Below are 5,951 nucleotides of genomic sequence, written 5' to 3'. Positions count from 1 at the left end.
CAAGAGTAAATTGGATGCTTCTCTTGCTGGGATCCTATGACCCCAGCTGACTTCCTGCCCTTTGGGCAGGGGGCTGGACTCGATGATCTCCCAAGGTCCCTTCCAGCCCTAATGTCTATGAAATCTATGAAATGGTCTCAGTGTTTGCTCACTTCAGCAGCATATTGTGCATTAATTCTAGCCGCTATAGGAAATTCAGCAGCATAATGCACCTTAAATGATGTGAGGCATAGCAAACTAAAACTCCTTTGAGTTTTAGTTTGCTGCCCTTACAGCTGTGGAGCGAAGCACCAGGCTCTGTGCAGCTCCACGGCTCTGCAGGAAGCCCTGCAGGCAGCCTTGCAGCAGCCCAGGAAGACAGGCTCTTCCCAAGAAAAGCCTGATCTTTTTTTTTCCCTCCCTGGAGCCTGCCTAAGCTGCATGGGGGCCCAGTGCTTCCCTCCACGATTGTGGTGCCCCCCAGGACCACGCAAGTTGGTTACCTGTGGACAGGTGCTGCCCAGAAAGGGAGGCCACTGCTGCTGCAGAGGGAAGTCCAGGGACTTCTCTGCCCACCGGCAGCTCACCCTCCCCTCCCCACTGCCAGAGGCAGGTAAGTCAGCAGGGTGTGCGCATTACACGGGGGTTTAATCAGCCCTAAATTGAAGCGGTGTTTTTTAAAACCCACCACTTCAATTTAGGGCTCCTGTTTCATCTACATGTCTTTAGAGAGTAGTTAAAGTACTTGGTTTATCCTGTTCTGAGCCAGGATTAGCGAAATCATATGGGAGTGACAGCTGGCCTGGTTTCCTGATTTTCCTCATGTTGCTGAACTGGAAGACTGGAGAAAATTAGGAGACAAGTGCAAAAAACAATTGCTTGATGGCTACCCCTGGGCCAGAGACCTGAGTTAATAGCCAGAAACCAGAGGATGTTACTCACTGACTTATCTAAGCTGGAGTTAGAAATGACTATGAAACAACAAATCCCAGGTCTGAACAATTACTACTGGGGAGACGGCTTGTGACAATCTTCCTGGGAAGAGCAGGGAAGGGATGAGTGCAGAGTTGACCAAAGTGATTGAGGAGGAGCTGTCTGAGTTGTAGAAGATGCTGAAATGGAGTATTTGTTGTGATGTGCTGCTGAAGCCTTTGAAGGAGCTGCACCTAACTCTGGCAACTTGGTAGGTACAGTTGCTGTCTGATGACAGAACCTTCTGGAAGCAGCATCAATACGTGTAAACGAGGCTTTAACCACTGCCCGGCACCCAGCCCTGAGAATCCTGATGATTCAGAGTATAAGATGTACACAGCCCCTGCACCAGTACAGGTCCCAAATGCTACTTGGATTCTAATGTCCCGTCACTCTCATGATGCCCATGAAAAGCTTAACTTCTACAGTAGTAAGGGGTCCTATATTTCAGATGAAACCTAAAGCTGAAGTCATAATCCATCAGTGGTAGACTCTACGGCACCAGGACCAGTCCCTAGCTTCCTTGATGAACACAATTTTCCCCAAATATATCATTCTGTTGCATTTGCGTCATCTCTCTAATGCCATTGCAGCTCAGTTCCTGACTTCCTCTTTGGTACTGTATTTTCCCTGAGTGGAAGAGCTCCCTGTATGAGCAGTCACTATGTGCATCAGTAATCCTTGTGACTTCACTGATGAATCTCCCCAAGGGTGGTATTTATTTATTTAATTGTCAGAGTTATGTGACCACATGAGGCCCTCTCTACCTTCATATCAAAACAAGGAGATTTTTCATGACTGTGGAAAACAGATTTACATCTCAAGTACTTAACTCCTCTTTTGTTTCGTAAGGGGCTGGGTTTTGTGCACTTGGCTATGTTGCCATCGCTCATGATTTGTGGCGTTCTTCAAGTCTATGCTTCAGGAATGTGAAAAACATAGCTCTTTCTTTTATATATATTTATATTTGTGTGTGTGTATGCATGTATATATGTATAAAAGAAAAAGCAAGTTTTTTCACATTCCCAGCTTGGCAATGCTGGCCAGTGCGTAAGAGTAAAGGACCAGTTTGCAGTATGTGGATACTTTGAGACTTTTCAGAAGGTTCTTTTAACTGGGGTGGGGAGGGGGGAAGGTCTATTCAGAAACCCTTTGGCTTTAACAGGAAGGGAAAATTAAATATGAGATGCTGTCTGCCCAGCATCACCATATATCTTTTTTCAGTGTGATTCTTCAGTGTGTGTGAATTGTGGGTGTGTACAGAAGTGCTCCATGCATGTTTTGTAGCACTGTAATTTAGACCACTTTTGGTGGCACTATCAATTTGCATCTCTATTGTGCGGGGTGGGCACCTCTGAACCTCCCTGCACTTTCCAGACTAGGTGGCAGGGGGCTCTCTACAGCCTCATCAATTCACATAGATTCACAGAAATTTAACTGCAGGAGGCTGTAAACAACTGCAGACCAGTGGAGACAGTGGAACTGGGATGAGAAGCTGTCACTCAGTTGGCACCACTTCTGCTACAGGCTGGGCAGCAACTCTCACCCAGGCTGACAGCCCAGCTCCAAGCGTCTTGTCCCCAGCCATGCAGGGTCTCAAGTTGTGTGTGTGTATAGTAGTTTCATAGTTTCTAGGGTTGGAAGGGACCTGAACAGATCATCAAGTCTAACCTCCTGCCCTGGGCAGGAACAAGTGCCGGGATCGTAATACCCCAGCCAGATATCTATCCAATCTTTTCTTGAAGTCCCCCAAGGTAGGGGACTTTGGGAGTCCATTTTAGAGCCTGGCAGCCCTAACCATAAAGTTATCAAGCTTGAACCTGCTCTCAATCAATTTGTGGCTGTTGTTCCTTATTATCCCAGGTGGTGCCTGGGGGAACAAAGTCTCACCTATTTTTTGCTGGTCCCCCGTGGTGAGTTTATAGACAGCTACCAGGTCCCCTCTCAGTCTTCTCTTGTGGAGGCTGAATAGATTCAAGCCCTTTAGTCTATCTTCATAGGGCCTGGCCTCCTGCCCCCTGACCATGTGAGTGGCCCTCCTCTGGACCCTCTCAATGCTAGCCACATCTCTCTTGAAGTGCGGCTTGACCAGCACCTCCCTGGACCTTTCAGCCACTGTGTTGTTGAGAAGGGAGTTCCCCAGCCTATAGATGTGTTGCTGGTTCCTTCTCCCTAGGTGCACTGCCCTGCACTTGTCTGTGTTGAATTCCATCCTATTCTCATCTGCCCACCACTGTAACCTGTCTAGATCTAGCTGGATTCTGTCCAACTAGATGTGTGTATGTGTGTGTGTCCCATCTGTGGCATCTCCCCTTCATCCTGCCCTCCCTCTCCTCCCAACTCACTGGGAACAGAGCATTAACAAAGCCCATGGAATACTTGGGGAATCACAAGAAATTTGATGATTGTACAGAGCACTGTAGGTTGCTAAAGTGCTCTAAAATACATAGTTCATTTAACAAGCTAATTTAAAGCACTCTACCCATTTTTAAAGTGCTGTAAAGCCATACACTTCTGTTAAGTCACAGCAATAAAGTGCTTTAAATGGCAGAAAAAGCAACTTCTATACACACTCAAAGATGTTAAATGTGGATGAATTCTGCCATAATGCTGTCTTGCAGAATGCTTCATAGAAAAACTTGCATAGTCTTTCCCACCCCATCTCCAGCTGATTTCTAAAGTTTAGCCATTGGCATTTCTCTGAAAAAGTACAAGATGTGCATAATGTCTCCATACATGCACATGCACATGCACAGAAACCTTTGAGAGTACTTCTGAAAGCCCTGCAACCAGCCTGCTGTGACACTTGGTCTCCTTGCTGACCTAAACTCTGTGGGGGTTTGCTTCGGTTTACTTAATTTCAGGACAGCACTGAACCAAATGCCCCCTCCTTCCTCTCTCTTGGCCCTCTCTCCCAGCTTTTGACTTGCACACCATGTTCGTGGTCCTCCCATTTTGATAACAGATGCAGACATGTGAGTGAGGGACATCCCACTAAATTCCTTATGCCTCCTTGTCCCATCCCAGGAAAAAGATAAGGATGCTACTTGTGCCCTATGCTATTATTTGCCTTTTCCTCCTTATTTTTTGTTTTTGTCACTTGGGCCCCACAAAATGTAATTGCATCCCTTGCACAACAAGGGTGCAGGACTCCTGTTTCTCCTCTGAGAGGATTTGACTTTTGCAAAGTTTGTTGGTTTACTGCTAGGTTATAAATGACTGTGGTTAATAATTACTTTAGTAACTTTACAGTCCTGAAAGCTTCCTGGGCATCTTCCCTAGAGATTCACCCCAGTTCCCTGAAGTCAACAAAATGAGACCACAATAGCTACACTCTCAGATAACTGTATTTTGCTTTTCCGGTTACACCAACAATAACAGGCTGAAGTTACACGGGGTAGCAGTGAGCCACTGTGGTCTTCTATGCACTAGTGGGACTCAAATCCTGTCAGCAGAGCCACAAACCTGATGTTTTTTCTCCTAAATTTTAACTAAAACTGTGAGGAATTAGCAGTGCACAGGCAGCTTTGGTGTGTATTCCATGGCCTCTACTGCCATGCTAATCTACAAAAAATGATTAACCTATGATCAATTATTTAGCTAATGTTCATGCAGAAATTCTAGTAAATAAGAAGTCTGTTTTAAGGACAGGCTGACAATATTGCATGTGTGTGTGAGGTACAGAACCATATAAGGTCCAAAGAGACATTTTTTGCATTCAAATCTTGCTCTGTGTAGCAAAAGCTCCAGGTCATTAACAGGGAAGAGTCCACTGAGATTTGATAGTACCATTTTATCTGCATTACTGCAAGAAATGAACCCAGCATGCTGGATGCAGGATGGATGAAGGATGACATAGAACTGATCTCTAGAGCTGCTACCCTAGGTTTGGTGGAGAGGTTAGTAGCCAAAAGCTATATTACGTCTATGTTCAGATACAGCAACATTGATGGCCCTTGCACAGATTTTGGTTTCTATTGTTAGCAGTGTGCAGATCCTGAAAGAAAACCCATGATGTAAAGGGAGGGGGTGGAAAGAAGGGGCTTTTCTACCTTTTAGCTTATTAGCACTTGCCCACAAAGTGGGATACTCAGGTTCAAGCTCCTCTAATGTAGAGGGGGTTTGAACCAGCTTCCTAGCAAAGCACTCTAACCACCAGGCTATGGACTAGGCATTGCCAGGAGCATTCTCAGTCACCTCTTGAAACTGGACCACGAGGAAGCCATCAGATTAGTGAAAGGGAAGTTGCTTTGAGTTCTGCTCCCTACCCCCAATGCTTTTTCTGCACCTTGCATTTAATATTAGTTGCATTAATATTATATAGGATTTAATAGCATTTTATAGGATGGTGTCTTACTCATTGCTGGAAAGTAGATGCAGGCCTGTACCCTTTCCCCTCTGAGTAAGGGCAGTAGGCCTGAAAACTGGGTCTAATGCTGTCTACAGAAGTTCTTCAATCACTCCGCTATTGGACCAAGGGTGAGAATGCCTTCTTCCTCTTCCAGTTACCAGCCAGGTTTTTTTCCAATCACACATTCAAAAACACACGTGCTCAGGAAATCTTATTCTACTATGTGGCTATAGTGGGGCCTTTTGAGCATGTAAAAAAAGCAAGTATAGCTACAAGAGTGGAGATGAGATAAGATCTAAAATCTGTGGACCTGCCCAAAATGGAACTTAGATGGCTAGGTAAGTAGCACTCAGGTTCTTCTTTTGTAGGTGCATAAAGACAAAATAGGACTTAGCCTTGGGGAAGTATCTGATCTACACCCATGTCCTCCCTTGTAGCTGGTCCCTTTACGGAAGTAGCAAGATTCTGGATCTTGCTATTGTCTGTCCTCTGCATGCTCCATCCAACTGCTATGCACCTGTGATGGATTTCAAGTGTTTTTCTTCTTTAAAAGGGACAGCCTTCCTGCGCTCGGCAGCTGACTCTTAAAAACAGCCTCTCTCACAGCAGCTATCTTAAGTGGAATATTTCTAGTAAATAGAGACCAAGG

The sequence above is a fragment of the Crocodylus porosus genome, unplaced genomic scaffold (genome assembly GCF_001723895.1).
Source record: "Crocodylus porosus isolate Cpor-Errol unplaced genomic scaffold, CroPor_comp1, whole genome shotgun sequence".
In the NCBI taxonomy this organism is placed as follows: Eukaryota; Metazoa; Chordata; order Crocodylia; family Crocodylidae; genus Crocodylus; species Crocodylus porosus.
The sequence above is the reverse complement of the archived record's forward strand: the minus strand, read 5'-3'. Positions refer to the sequence as shown.